The sequence below is a fragment of the Mesocricetus auratus genome, unplaced genomic scaffold, assembly GCF_017639785.1.
Source record: "Mesocricetus auratus isolate SY011 unplaced genomic scaffold, BCM_Maur_2.0 Super-Scaffold_100014, whole genome shotgun sequence".
NCBI lineage: Eukaryota > Metazoa > Chordata > Mammalia > Rodentia > Cricetidae > Mesocricetus > Mesocricetus auratus.
Genome location: NW_024429197.1, coordinates 10436441 through 10452612, shown reverse-complemented (window position 1 = coordinate 10452612; position 16172 = coordinate 10436441).

Below are 16172 nucleotides of genomic sequence, written 5' to 3'. Positions count from 1 at the left end.
GTGTCCTCAATGGACTGGAGAGATGGCACCGAATGACTTACAGAGGAGTTTGGTTCCCAGCACCCACATGTGGTGGCTCAAATCGCCTGTAACTCCAGCAGCAAGGGTTCCCGATGCCTTTGAACTCTGCAGGCACCTGCACTCACGTGCATGTACAGATATTCACACACCAAATAAAATGTGATAGAAAAAAGATTTGAATCATGTAAACATGGCCTCCATCCTTACAGGGCATATGCTTGTTCAGATGCCAGCTTTTGCGTCCCTGTTGTCTCTAATTCTAGCACCAGATCTCCGCTGCTTCACCATTTTACAACTGTCCACCCTTTTCATCAGACTATGCCTTTCATGGTGTCCCCTGGCAATGTCTGTTTGGGTCATCTCTGTCTCACCCTCACTTAATACAGAGCTAACTGATCTATCCATTCACCACTGCCTGGCATGTATGAGACTTTGAATTTGGTTTGATAAGGAAAGGGGGTAGAGCATAGGAAGAGAGAGAAAGGAAAGGAAAGGAAAAGAAAATATCGATAATCATTCATATGAAAAACCTTTTTAAAGATGTGTATATGAGCCTGGCGTTGGTGGCACACGCTTTAATCCCAGCACTCGGGAGGCAGAGACAGGCGGATCTCTGTGAGTTCAAGACCAGCCTGGTCTACAAGAGCGAGTTCCAGGACAGCCTCCAAAGCCACAGAGAAACCCTGTCTCGAAAAACCAAAAAAAAAAAAAAGATGTATATATGTATGCATGCATGCATTCATGTATTATGCATTTGGTTTTTTGAGACAGGCTTCACTGTGTAGCCTTGGTTGTCCTGGAAGTTTGTTTGTAGACCAGGCTGGCCTCAAACTCAGATATCTGCCTGACTCTGCCTCCTGAGTGCTGACATTAAAGGCATGTACCATCACTACCCAGGTAGTTATTTTTATTTCGAATTATATGTGTGTAAGTTTGTGCACATGGCTGCAGTGACTGTCGAGGCCATAGGGATTCTCCTGGAGCTGGGGTTACAGGCAGTTGTAAGCTGCTTGACCCAAACTAGGGTCCTTTGCAAGAACAGTATGCACTCAACCACTGAACCATAGCTCTGGTCCCTCATTGAATAATTGTTTATTGAGTATTTTTGTAAAGAGAAGCTTTTCCTTGAGAGAGAAGCCTTCCCGCCAACCTGGTTCTAGAGCCGCATCAGTCCCAAATAAACACACAGGAGGCTATATTAATTATGAAGCTGTTGGCCTTGCTTGTTTCTTACTAGCTAGCTCTGACTTAAGTAATTACCCCATAATTGTTAATCTAAGTATGTTTCTTACTGGAGAATAGTTCCGGGCTTCCTACCCCATGGCGGTTACATCTCGAACTCTCCTGTGTTTCTCCTTCCCAGAATCCTCCTGGACTCCTAGTCCCACCTATCTAGATTCCTATTGGCTCAACAGTGCTTTATTGACAAAAGACGTCCCCAACAGAGTATTTACTATGAGACATTTCTGATTTAGGCACACAGTCAATGAAACACGATCATCAAACAGTGGTGGCACATGCCTTTAATCCCAGTACTTTGGAGACAGAGGCAGAGGCAGGCGGATCTCTGTGAGTTCCAGGCCAGCCTGGTCTACAGAACAAGTTCCAGGACAGCCAGGGCTACACAGAGAACAAAAAAGAAGGAGAAGGAGAAGAAGGAGGAGGAGGAGGAGGAGGCGAAGGAGGAGGAAGAGGATGAAGAGGAGGCAGAGGAGGAGAAGAAGAAGAGGAAAGAAAGAAAGAAAGAAAGGAAGGAAGAAAGAAAGAAAGAAAGAGAGAAAGAAAGAAAGGGCTAGTGGACAGAACCAGGATGAGGGAATAGAGAAGGTAGAATGATAAAACAGGGGGAAAAGCCAGGCGTTGGTGGCGCACGCCTTTAACCCCAGCACTCGGGAGGCAGAGGCAGGCAGATCTCTGTGAGTTTGAGACCAGCCTGGACTACCAAGCGAGTTCCAGGACAGCCTCCAAAGCCACAGAGAAACCCTGTCTTGAAAAACCAAAAAAAAAAAAAAAAAATCCATATACTGCCTATGGTGCTGCACACCTGTCCCCTGCCAATTCTTCAGGCATCTTTTCTCTTCCTCTTCTCCACTAAGGCACAGATGGATGTGTCTTTTTCTCTTTCTTCATCATGCCATGCTCTATTCCATTGCAAGGTCTTCCCCTTTCTATCTGGAGTATTCTCAGCTAAGTCATGAGGCTGAATCCTTCTTCACCTTCAGATCATGGCCCCTCCTCAGAGTTTTCCCCTGTTTTTTGTTTTGTTTTGTTTTGTTTTTTGTTTGTTTTTTTCAAGACAGGGTTTCTCTGTGGCTTTGGAGGCTGTCCTGGAACTCGCTTGGTAGTCCAGACTGGTCTCGAACTCACAGAGATCCGCCTGCCTCTGCCTCCCGAGTGCTGGGATTAAAGGCGTGCGCCACCAACGCCCGGCGACACTATACGGATTTTGATCAGAGTGGAACATACAAAAGACAATGGAAAATAATTATTGGCAGGTTTGGGGCTTTTTTGTTTTGTTTTGGTTTTGGTTTTTTTGAGACAAAATAAATAAGAGAATCTACTAACTAGATGATGTCTCCCTGTGGACATCCTATGTGGATCTAGAACTTAATATGCCAGAATCCTTTTGCCATAAGTTCCCCAGCACACAGAGATGGGCATGTTGACTACCACGTCTTCCCTTCCCTCCCAAATGGAATTCATTGTCTATCCTGCTGATTCTGACACCACAAGTGTCCTGAGTTCTTCACTTTTCTCCACTGTGACCTTTATTTTATTTTATTTTTTTGGTTTATCGAGACAGGGTTTCTCTGTTGCTTTGGAGGCTCACTGAGACCTTTAAACCATCACCTCTAGCCTAGACAATTGTGAGAGACTCCTAACGTGATAGCTAGGAGTTTGTTCCAGCCTGGGGACTCTGTCCTCTTCCTTGTTACCATACAAGGTCTCATGGACGAGAACTAACCTGGGATTCACTGTGTAAAGGAGGATCACCTTGAATTTCTAATTTCTCTTGCCTCCACCTCCTGAGTGCTGAGATTACAGGTGTGTACCACTGTACCTGGTTTATGCAGTGTGTGGATCAGAACCCAGGACATCATGAATGCTGTACAAACACTTTACCAACATAGCTACACCTCTAACCTCTTGTGTTTTTGTTTGTTAACCTCCTCTGGCCTGGAACTAGCTACATAGACCAAAGCAACCTGGAACCTGTATTAATCCTGCCTCTGTGTCAGATAAATCTTTACAATGTCAGGCTTACTTGTGTGTGTGTGTGAATATTTTGCCTGTATGCAGGTATATGTACCAATTGTATGCCTGTTGACTCCCCTGGAACTGGGGCTTACAGATGGTTACAACACCATGAATGTGCTGGGTGTTCTGTGTTAGAGGCCAGCCTGGTCTACAGAGAAAGTTCCAGGGCAGCCAGTGAGACCCAGTCTCAAGACAAAACAAGACACAAAGGAAGACATGATGGTTAAGGTAAAGTTTTGTCAGCCTAGACATTTAACAAGTACAGGCAAAGTTGGTTCAGCTTCCAAGTAACTGTTAACAAGGTTGACTGGTGTCTCTTGCTCTTCTCCTGGACTCTGACCTAACTTTTGTTTTGTTGTTCTGAGGGAGGGTCTAATGTCCCTTGGACTCTGCAAAGCCAATACCTTCTCTTTCTGAATTTTTTTTTTTTTTTTGGTTTTTCGAGACAGGGTTTCTCTGCATTGTTTTTGAGGCTGACCTGGAACTTATTCTGTAGATCAGGCTGGCCTGGAACTCACAGAGATCCGCCTGCCTCTGTCTCCCGAGTGCTGGGATTAAAGGTAAGTGCCACCAACACCCGGCCTCTTTCTGCATCTTTTTTTATTTTTATTTTTACTTTTTTGAGACAGGGTTTCTCTGTGGCTTTGGTGACTGTCCTGGAAGTAGCTCTTGTAGTCCAGGATGCTCTCAAACTCACAGCGATCCAGCTGCCTCTGCCTCCCAAGTGGATTAAAGGCATGCGCCACCAACTCCTGTCTGGGCATCTTCTTAAAATTTATCTTATGTATATTGGTGTGAAGGTGTCAGATGCCCTGGAATTGCAGGAGGATCAGAAGTTCAAGATAATCCTTGGATGAGAGTTCAAAGACAGCCTGAGGTAGATATCATGTCTCTAAATAAATACCTCTCCAGTGACAGACCAATGAGTGAGGAAGTTGTTTCGTGTCCAGGTTTGTTGGTGCCCGCCCACAGAAAATGGCTCCACTTCATCTTCAGAGAGTTCAAACCCACTATTGCTCTTTCAAGGTCAAACTACAGGATATTTGCCCTAAGATGTAACTAATGCTGTTTTACTTTAACAACAGGATATTTAGCCTGAAGTGTGGTTATTGTGTATCTTGCCTTGATAACAGGATACTTGGTTTGGGTGTGATTACTTGATGTTTTGGGTATTGATATTGAAAAGGTAATCACTCGCCGGGTGGTGGTGGCAGCGGCACACACGGGAAGCAGAGGCAGGTGAATCTCTGTGAGTTCGAGACCAAGCCTGGTCTACCGAGTGAGTTCCAGGACAGGCTCCAAAACAATACAGAGAAACCCTGTCTCAAAAAAACAAAAAAGAAAAAAGAAAAAAGAAAAGGTAATCACTCTTGCTTGTTCTATATACCTTGCAAGGAAGTCTTTATGCCTCCCCCACTTTTGATTGGGATGTATAAGGACTGTGTTTAATAATCTTGGGGTGTTTCCCAGTATTCACAGGAGATTCCCTCCCAACTCTATCCTATGTCTCTGTCTTTTCTTTTGTAACTAGAATTTTTCTGTTGTTTCTTTTTTTATTTATTTTAATTTTATGTACATTGGTGTTTTGCCTGCATGTATGTCTAAGGGTGTTGAACCCCCTGGAACTTGAGTTATAGACAGTTGCCAACTGGCATGTTGGTGCTGAGAATTGAACCTGGGTCCTCTGGAAGAGCAGCCAGTGATCTTAACCGCTGAACCTCAGTCCAGCCCATACTTGCCTTTTATTAATCCACACTCCCCCCTCAGGTATAAACCAGACAAGTTGGGCTATGAAAAGGTATTATGGAGATTCAAAGGGGAGACATTCAATTTCCAATAGGTCAGCAACTCTGAGCTTCAAGTTTTACCTTATTGTTCACAATTTCAAGAAAGTCATCATATTAAAGAGGGTAGGTCTACTAAGATGGAAGACAGTGACTTGATAGAAATTACCATTGGTGAGCTAGGCATAGCAGCATGAGAGAATATAATCTCAGAACTGGGGAAGTTGAGGATGGTGAGTTCAAGACCAGTCTGAGGCTATATAGCAAGATCCTGTCTCAGAAAAAAAAATGTGTGTAAATACACACCATACATACATACATACATACATACATACATACATTCATATTAGGGCCCACCAGTGCAAAGTTCGTAAACGCCAGTCACTACAGAGGTTTAAGTAGGAGGATTGAATCCTGGGCTGAGGTTGGTGGCACACACCTTTAATGCCAGCACACTGGAGGCTGATGCAGGTGAGTTCCAGGCCACCCAGGACTGTGGACTAAGGTCAGGAAAGTCTGGGCAACTTCATGAGACTATGTCTCAAAGTTAAAGATGAAAAAAACACCCTCCCGTGGAAGCGCCTTCCCGGAATCCCATCTATCAGGAGTCTGAGGTACTTTCATCGCTGAAGGTTGGAAGTCAGCCTTGACTACACAGCAAGTTCCTGGTGTCAGAGTAGACACTCCAACTATAGAGGAGATCAGCCACCCCTTATATCCTATCTGGCACCTTCCTTAATCTGCCAAACTCAGAAGCTCCTTGCTTCTAACGTGTATAAACATACAGGATTCTTGGTGCCCTGTGGGTTGTTTTAGATCTCCCACCCCACTTCAGGTGTTCTAGCCCTGGGTCTCGACATTACAGACATTACTAAATGATAGTTTGCCTGAACTCCATCTCTCTACGGACCCTGAAAAAAAATCTGAATTAAAGGCCCAAGCCATCCAGGATTTCATTGCAAGTTCCAGGCCACCAGAGCTGTAAATCCAGATGAGGAGGTGCCGTGGTGTTCAGACAGACTGGGCCACCAATGTCTGTGTTTCTCATAATCACAAGATCATACTCTGTGGAAACTGGGGAGTCTATACCGTGGTGTTCAGACAGACTGGGCCACCAATGCCCGTGTTTCTCATAATCCACAAGATCACACTCTGTGGAAACTGGGGAGTCTATGGAGCCGAAGTATGTCATGGAGGGCAACCTCAAGTGGCCACGAGAGAAGCAGTAGCTGTACAAGGACAAGCATCTCCTCAACGACAGAAAACCTAGGTGAGCATGGCTTCAGACAGCAGGGATCTGAGATCTGGCCACAGCAAGCCAGGCCCTCCAGGAAAATGCCTTCAGGAATTCAGAGTCCTGAACGTTTGTGCTCCTGGCCAGAGCTTCTGTGAGACTGCTTATGAATGAACAAATTACAAGAGTCTGAGCCCCTAGACCCCAAGATGAAAGGAGAGAACCAACTCTGCAAGTTGTCTTGACCTGCACATGCTCTGTGGCAACCCCTCCCCCACCCCTGTCCTGCAACCCCGAACACCTATCTGGTCTTTTTTTTTTTTTTTTTTTTTTTTTTTTCGAGACAGGGTTTCTCTGTATTGTTTTGGAGGCTGTCCTGGAACTCACTCTGTAGACCAGGCTGACCTCGCACTCACAGAGATCCGCCTGCCTCTGCCTCCAGAGTGCTGGGATTTAAGGCGTGCTCCACCAACGCCCGGCCCATCTGGTCTTAAATATATGTCTAAAACGTTTTGTTTTGCTAGTCTACAAGAGTTAGTTCCAGAATAGCCTCCAAAGTCACAGAGAAACGCTGTCTCGAAAAAGTTTTGCTTTGGTGCCTGTGTGGTGCTGCCTCTTTTCTGTGGTGCCAGCCAGGGTTGCTCTCTTGTCCTCTTAGGCTCTGGCTCTCCAGGCTGCCTGCTGTACTGTCCAGCTGGGAACTTGGTCCAACTGCCTCTCATCCTTGGGGATGGATGTGGGCTGTCCTGAGGCCAACCAATCCCCACTAGACAGTCACTGGGAACAGGGAAGAAACTGGTTCAGCCTGTCACGCAAGGGACAAAAATTACCATCCCCTACGGGGTCATGGCAGGTGACATTTGCCCTGCTCCATGCTCCATATTTTCCTGGTGGAAGGGCAAAGCCGGAAGGCACAGAAAAGGTTTTGGTGAAGCCTCCATGAGTCCTACCTAAATCCCATGTGGTCTCTTGGACTTCTGATCAGGGGTCAAAGATAGCTCCTGTCACAGCATCTACGGAATTCTGGGAGCCATTGATAGACAGAGTGAAGCAGAACCAAAGCTACAGCTCAATGCCTTGCCTGCCCAGGGCTGCCTGCCCTCCAGATTTAAAAATAACACTGGTGCTTTGAGTGACATGTGAAGCCTTGGGCTATCCTCAGCACCAAGAGTGTACACACACACACACACACACACACACATTTATATACACACACATATACACACACATACACACACACACACAAACACACATACACACACACATATATACACACAAACACACACACAAATACACACAAACTCACACACACACACAAATACACACACACAGGTAACTGACTTCTATAGCTTTAATTCTCAGTCCACAACTCAGCAAAAAAACTTTTTCCAGGCAGGGTAGTGGTGGTGCACGCCTTTAGTTCCAGCACTTGAGGCAGAGACTTAAGCTGGATATGGGGGCACAGCCCTTATCTCAGCACTTGAGAGATTCTAGTGAGTCATATAGTTACAACTACTTAGTTATATATAGTGAATTCCAGAACAGCCAGAGCTATGTAGTAAGACCCTGACTCAGAAACAATGTCTTTAAAAGAAGACATGAAAACAGAAGAGAAAGCCGGGCGTTGGTGGCGCATGCCTTTAACCCCAGCACTCGGGAGGCAGAGGCAGGCAGATCTCTGTGAGTTCGAGACCAGCCTGGACTACTAAGCGAGTTCCAGGACAGCCTCCAAAGCCACAGAGAAACCCTGTCTCGAAAAACCAAAAAAAAAAAAAAAAAAAAAAAAAAAAAAGGAAAAAAAAGAAAACAGAAGAGACGGGGCTGGAGAGATGGCTCAGAGGTTAAGAGCACTGACTGCTCAATCTGGTGCCCTCTTCTGGCATGTAGGCAGAACAGTGTATATGTAATTAAAAAAAAAAAAAAAAAAGGAGATTTGTTGGAAGAAAAGATTCAGTGAGTACGGGAGGGGGATAAAAGAGGTGTGTGTGTGTGAATAAAATGTATACATGCATGAAATGGTTACAGAATAAATTGGAAAAGATATTTAAAAAAAACAAAAATTCATGGTCATAAGTATCAGACACAGTGTTAGGCCCTGGAAGTACAGCAAAGAGTATGACCAAGATACTAACTGAAAAGTCTCTGTACCCCATAAGCGTCTCCGCCAACACAGCAATCCAAGTCAGACCAAATCAAACCGAATTAGAAGAAGCCCAGGTTTAATGGACACAACGCTCCCACATGATTTCCCAGCCCCCCCAGAGAGGAGATGGGAAAGAGAAACTGGAAAACCCCATGTCTATTTTCTGGGAGGCAGATTAAACACCCTGTGGGAGAGGACTTGAGCATCTGGGGAGAAGAAACCCTGTTTGGCGGGCTTTCTGGGATGGGGTAGGGTTTGAGGAGAGAGAGGTGGGGGAGGGGTCTTGAGGTGGAACTTCCGCCAGAACATCCCAGTCTCTGGGTATAGGGATGCCAGGGGCTGGGGCGGAGCTTCCATCAGAACACTAACCTCAAGGAGTTCCTGTTCTAGGAGACAAGGAGATGGGTGATATCAAAGAAAACAAATGTATAATACAACCTCAGATAATCCAAAATACCAAGGCAAAAAAGTTAAGGGAAAGAAAATTTATGAGAGAGGTTCTATCAGAGCTATCAGAAAAGACTTCCCATAATGAAGCGGAGGATAGGGGGGTGTTCCAGATGCAGGTGTGTGCGGAAGGGCCTGAGGCACACTTACCAGGCCCTGTGGGTAGACTGAGGGAGGAGCTGGGTAGGCTGCAGGTCAGGAGGCAAGAAGCAAAGGTTTCCGGGTCTTTGAAAGGACACAATAAATACAGAGTTTGGATTTCTGAGGTATAGGAGGTCACTGAAGGTTATTGAGCAAGAGACTGTTGAAATTCAAGACAGGGTTGCTGTGTGTGTGTGTGTGTGTGTGTGTGTGTGTGTGTATGTGTGTTTGTGTGTGTATGTGTGTATATGTGTGTGTATATAAATGTGTGTGTGTGTGTGTGTGTGTTTTCAAGCATACATGCATGCTACAGCATGTATGTGAAGATTGGAGGTTAACTTGCAGAGGCTCATTCTCTCACTGTGTGGGGTTGGGCTGATTTAACTCAGGCTGGTGTCGATAGCCCAGGAGTCACCTCACTGACCCAAACTTAACATAATTTCTGAGAGTCACCTATATCAGAACATGTGTTAAATGTCCATTCTTTTACAGTGAATACTATTGCTTTAATAAATAAATATACTGCATTTAGTTTATCTGTTGACATTTGATTTGTTTCCACATATTTCAGCACACCTTGTGCTGCTACAACAAATCATCTAAACTGGGTAATTTATTTAAAAAAAAAACATGGAAATTTATTAAATGAAACTCAAAATTAGGCCAAAAGAAATCAGATTTTTAATATAAAAAATTTCTTTGGAATTATAATGTCTATCTACTCCTTTTTGGGGAAAAGGCATTTATTACAAAGAAAAACTCTAGCACAGATTATATAAATCACATCCACTAACGATAATGTCATTTACTTTGTGTTTATCTCATAATGAAACTGGAAAAAAAAGATAGATTTTCTAATAATTACCAATTCATGGAAACGTAATGAAAATTGTGTTTATGTAGATTTTGTAATTATGATTCCTCAAAGGAAAAACAAACAAACAAACAAACAGAAATTTGGCTGCACCGGTGATGGTGTATACTTTTAATCCCAGCACTTGGGAGGCAGAGGCAGGGGGATCAAGGCCAGCCTGGTCTACAGAGTGAGTTCCAGAACAACCAGGGCTATACAGAGAAACCCTGTCTCAAAAGCAAACAAACAACAGAAATCTGTTTCACCAGAGACAAGGCTCTGGCAGTTTTGCTTCCCTGAGGGCTATTCTCCCAGAGGCTGCATTCTCTATAGAGAAAGAATACTGTGTCATGTTGCAGCAGAAGAAGGTCAAGGGGCAACAGAGAGATGAAGCCTCTTTCATAAGATCCATAATTCAGCTAAGAGAAGGGAGCCCTCGGGACCTGATGGCCTCTTACCTGGGACCCATCTTAATACTACTAGCTCCTGGGTGATGGTTTCACCCAACACCTGACTCTTGGAAGGAACACATTTGACAACAGCACCACCTTCTGGTGACAGTGAGTAATGCTGCTATGCTGTTTAAATCTCTGAAAATCTTTCCATTTATGTATTTGTTTGCTTGTTTATTTATTTGAGACACGGTCAGACTATAGAACTCTGGCTGGCCTGAAAAATGCTGTGTAGACCAGGCTGGCCTCAATCTTACAGAGATCCACTCGCCTCTGCCTCCTGAGTGTGAGCCACTATACCCAACCTTCAGTTTTTTGTTTGCTTGTTTTGTTGTATTTTTCGAGACAGGGATTTCCTGTAGCTTTGGAGGCTGTCCTAGAACTAGCTCTTTTTTTTTTTTTTGAGACAGGGTTTCTCTGTGGCTTTGGAGGCTGTCCTGGAACTAGCTCTTGTAGACCAGGCTGGCCTTGAACTCACAGAGATCCACCTGCCTCTGCCTCCCAAGTGCTGGGATTAAAGGCGTGCACCACCAACGCCCGGCTTTGGGCTTGTTTTTGTTGTTTGTTTGAGACAGGATCTTACTATGGGGATTCCAGGCTGGCTTGAATTTGCTGTGGAAACCAGGCTATTCTCAAACTCTCAGCAATCCTCCTGTCTCAGCCTTCCTAGTGTTGGGATTATAGACAAACAGCACACATTTGGCTCCAGCCAAGGATAGCTGCGTCCCAGTCCAAGGCCTCAGCGTTCAGCACATCACACCTAGGCGCCGAGCATCCACAGGTTGTCTCAAGCTTCATCAGGAGTCAAGTGTTAGAGTTTTGTCAAGAACTCCATGAAGCCTGTGATAATGGGGACTGAAGCAGCTCCAACACTGGAGTTTGACCCAACTAAACCTGGGAGGCTCTGGTTTCCCCAGCGACAGTCCCGTGGAATGAGTTAACAGTCCCAAAGTGCAGACTTTTGCTAAGGATTGCAGCTTCCAGAAAGCATCCAGCTACACCTTCCGTTCAGGGTCTGTTTCCTAAGGAACCTGGGCTGACATTTAGCAAACAAAAGAGACCTTCAGGGGGTAATTTGAGGATTGTGAAAAAGCAACCTGGAAACAAATAATGGTAGAAATGAGAATAGCCCTGACCTTCAGTGGGTGTCCCACACCCACATTTTTTTTTTTTTTTTTGAGACAGGTCTCTTTCTGTAGCCCTGGCTGTCCTGGAACTCTCTTTGTAGAGCAGGCTGGCCTCACACTCACAGAAATCCACTTGCCTCTGCCTCCTGAGTGCTAGGATTAAAGGTGTACTCCACCGCCATCCAGCTAGGCATCCCAATTATTGAATCTTTTGCTGAAAAAGGATTCTAGAGGTGTCATCGCAGAGGGCTCTAAATAGACTTTCTCTGGAGTCTCCCATTTCCAGGCAGCATTTTAGCAGGAATGGATTTTACTCGAAGTCAGGGATAAGAACACTGACATGGGCAAACCTAAGTCTCTCAGGCTCCTGGTTTCCAGGAGGTGGAGGCAGCTCCTCTCCTATTTCCAGGGAAAAGCACTTTCCTCTTACCCGAGAGTACACAATGGTCTCATGCAAAGCAGAGGCTGACTTGTCTTGCTTCAGATCTATTTCTGCCACACTCAAATAATTGGGTTCCTAGCAGCTCAGAGTAGAGCAGAGTAAGACATGACTTCGGAAAGGTAAGCTGCATGCCAGGGGTCTTGGAAGAAGTAACTAATGGTCTTTTTTTGTTTTTTTGTTTTTCGAGACAGGGTTTCTCTGTATTGTTTTGGAGGCTGTCCTGGAACTCTGTAAACCAGGCTGGCCTCTAACTCACAGAGATCCGCCTGCCTCTGCCTCCCGAGTGCTAGGATTAAAGGCATGCGCCACCAACGCCCCACCCAATAACAACTTTTGACCAACCCCTTTAAATGATGACAAACATTGATCAAACGACCAAAACCACCCATCCCACCTCTTGGGAATGTGAGTACCATGTTCTTAAAATTAATTCCTATTGTCTTGGGGCAACAGTATCTTTAGGGGACCCTGAGGAAATTAGGATAATGGCCAAGTCCAGAGAACTAGCTATATAATTTATGGTCCAGTCTCTGTGTGATGGGAAAGTGCAAGGCTTATGTAAAGTCCTGGTAAGAGTAATCTTTGAGGCTAGACCATCTCAGCTGTCAGCTTTGAAGACATTCCGGAGGCAGAATTTTTGAGAAATTGCAACAGAGGCATTCTGAGAAGCTGACTCACCTGGGCTACTTGTATTTATTAGTATCTGGTACTTTTTTTCTGAAAACACACAAACTTTAAAAAGTAACTGATAGGGGATGTCCTTCTGTATGCTGTGAATATATGCTTCTCTTATTGGTTGATGAATAAAACTGTTTCAGCCAATGGACAGGCAGTATGTAGCCAGACAGGAAGTATAGGTGGAGTAAGCAGACTAGAAGTCTGGGAGGAGGAACACAGAGAGTGAGGAGGGAGGGAGAGAGGGAGAGGGAGGGAGAGAGAGAGAGAGAGAGAGAGAGAGAGAGAGAGAGAGAGAGAGAGAGAGAGAGAGAGAGAGAGGCCATAGCCATATAGCCGCCGATGGATTAACATGCTGACTGCATAGCAAAGCTGTAATATAAATCTCTATCCATGCCATATGAAAGGATGGCATGTACTAAATAATAAGTCACGATGACTCTGTAGCCAGCAAGCTGTCTTACCCAGTCTCAGAGCTGTTCCCATGTTGCGGGAACAGTTTATACATCACCTGTCTTTTAGTCTTTCCTGACTTTTCCCCTTGTTTCTGTTGCCAAGATCCTCAGGAGGTCTCCCCTGGTCAAATCGGATCTCAATTAACTATGAATGAATCCACAACCTTTCATTTTCTGTGGAAACAAAAGCATAACCTCTCCCCCAATGCATCACATCGTCTGACTTCCATTTTGAAGCCAAGATATCCCTAAAATATCTAGGCTGGGGGCTGGAGAGATGGCTCAGAGATTAAGAGCACTGACTACTCTTCCAGAGGTCCTGAGTTCAATTCCCAGCAACCACATGGTGGCTCACAGCCATCTATAATGAGATCTGGTACCCTCTTCTGGCCTGGAGGCATACATGCAGACAGAATACTGTATATATAATAATTAAATAAATCTTTAAAAAATATCTAGGCTGGTTTAATTCAGCAGTTCCTTCCACAATCCAATGTCTCTCAGCAGCTGTTGTTCATTAGCATTCAAAAAATTAAAGTCAATAAAGCACCATACAGGATCCCGATACCCTGCATATTTCCCATCTTTGTGTGGCTTTTTTAAAATATTACTTACTTTTTTTGTTTGTTTTTTTGTTTTTCGAGACAGGGTTTCTCTGTGGCTTTGGAGGCTGTCCTGGAACTCGCTTGGTAGTCCAGGCTGGTCTCGAATTTACAGAGATCCGCCTGCCTCTGCCTCCCGAGTGCTGGGGTTAAAGGCGTGCGCCACCAACGCCCGGCTTTACTTTCTTTTTTTTAAAGACTTCCTTGTTTTTAAACTATTTTTTCTATGACTGTCTATACCCATTTTCTTCTCTTTCTTTAGCATCAAAGCACATTTTTAAACATACGGTACCTTTTCAGAGGTTTTCTCTGTCTGGACCTGACTTTACTAAGTATCTACAGCGTTCTCAGACCTTGTGAGACAAATTTTAAACTGCCATGTCAGCCACCGAATGACTCAGCTTAGCGCATGGAACTGGTAGCTGGCTCCAGCCTTCAGGCAGCAGCCTGTATGCTGCCTCCAAGCACTAGCCTGCCTGAGAGACTGCAGGACTAGGAAGCTACCTTCAGCTCCTTGTCCAGAACTTTTCTTAGCTTCCTCAGGCCCTGTGTTTGGATACTCGAGCTCCCACATTGGGTGCCATATGTAGCAAGTCTTTCTCTGTACCACCAGCTCCCAAATAATGACACGAAGACTTATTATGAATTATGAGATCTTAGCCTTAGCTTAGGCTTGTCCCACTAGCTCTTATAACTTAAACTAATCCATTTATTTTAATCTACATTCGGTCAAGTGACTACCGCATCTCTCCACACTGCTCATGCTTTCTCCTTGTCTGGCTGGCGACTCCACCTTCCTTCCTTTCTGTCCCCAGAAGTCCCACCCAAACTCTTCCTGTCTAGCTACTGGTCATTCAGCTCCTTATTAAACCAGTCACAGTGACACATCTTCACACGGTGTAAAGGAATATTCCACAACAGCCTTGAGCTGGCCTCTCACAGATTCTTTCCAAAGATGGTCAAGTCCTTCTCTCTGGTGCACTGCCACACCTCACACCAAGAGATGCCTTCTAGGGGAGGGATGTGGCTCACTGGTACAGTACTTGGCTAGCATGTATGAAGGCCTAGGTTCAGTCCCCTACCTCTAAAGCACAGGAGATTTCTCAACATCAGCCTTTGACTTCCATGTGGGCCTAGATAAGCACACCCATATGTGCACACACACACGCGTGCGCGTGCACACGCGTACACACACTCACACACATGCACGCACGCGCGCACACGCACACACACGTACACAGATATATAATAATTGAAGTCTGTTTCTCCTGTCCGTGTGTCTAGACTGGTCTTGTGACTTGCCCAAGAAAAGGCGATGGAAACATTACTGCTCCAGCTCCAGGCTAGCTGTTTGGAAGACAGGCGCCACGGAGGAAATCCAATTGAGCCCGGCCACTGCAATGCAAGGAGGTGGGAGCTGGCCATGTGCTCCAGTCTTGCATCCGTCCTAGTGGTGACACCGTTTTTTCAAGGAGCAGGACACCTGGGACACTTCAGCTCCCCCAAACACCAAACTGAGCCTCATCCAGACAACAGACTTTGTGGGGCCAATGAACCTTATAAGTCCCAAGGATCTCTGTTGTGTTTTGGTTGCTTGCTTGAATTTTTTGTTTGTTTGTTTGTTTGTTTTTGGTTCTTCAAGACAGGGTTTCTCTGTGTAACCCTGGCTGTCCTGTAATTCACTCTGTAGATCAGGCTGGCCTTGAACTAAGAGAAATCCTCCTGCCTCTGCCACACATGCTAGAATTAAAGGTTTGTTTTACTATATTCAGCTCTAGTTTTTAAAAAAAATAGGATTTCAAAAGAAAAAGAAAAAAAATAAAAAAATAAAAAATAGGATTTCCTGGAAAAAAAAAAACAGGATTTCTAGCTTAGGTTGGCCTCAAATTCCCTATGAATCGGACGATAACTTCAACTTCAAATCCTCGTCTACACCTCCTGGGTGCTGGGATCATGGACATATGTACCACACCTGCTTTACTTCTGCTGAGGACCAAATTCAGAGCTTCGTACAAGTGCATGTACTTCATAGAAATACTCTACCAATGTAGCTACTTCCCATGCCTCCCCCTTTTTCAGATAGGTGCTCCCTATGTCACCCAGGCCATCCTCAGATTTTAATTACTCTTTTTTATGTCTCTCAAGTGCTAGGATTACAAACCTGAGCCACCACGTGCAGCACTGCCACATTTATGGATAATAAATATCTCCATGTTCCTGATTGGATGACCGTGCTGAGTGCCGGGGTCGCTGAGATCGGAAAAAGAACATTCAGAACTGAAAAACACAGAAGCTGTGGTGTGAATGAGAATGCTGCCCCCCATATTTGAATGGTTGAACCTCAGTTGGTGAACTATTTATGAAACGTTAGGAGGTGTGGCCTTGTTGGAGTAGGTGTGTCACTGGCTCTGGGGTTTCGAAAACCTGCACAATTCCCAGTTACATAGAATATCTCCAGGGCTAAGAACACTGAATGCTCTTCCAGAGGTCCTGAGTTTAATTCCCAGCACACGCGCGCGTGCACACACACACACACAC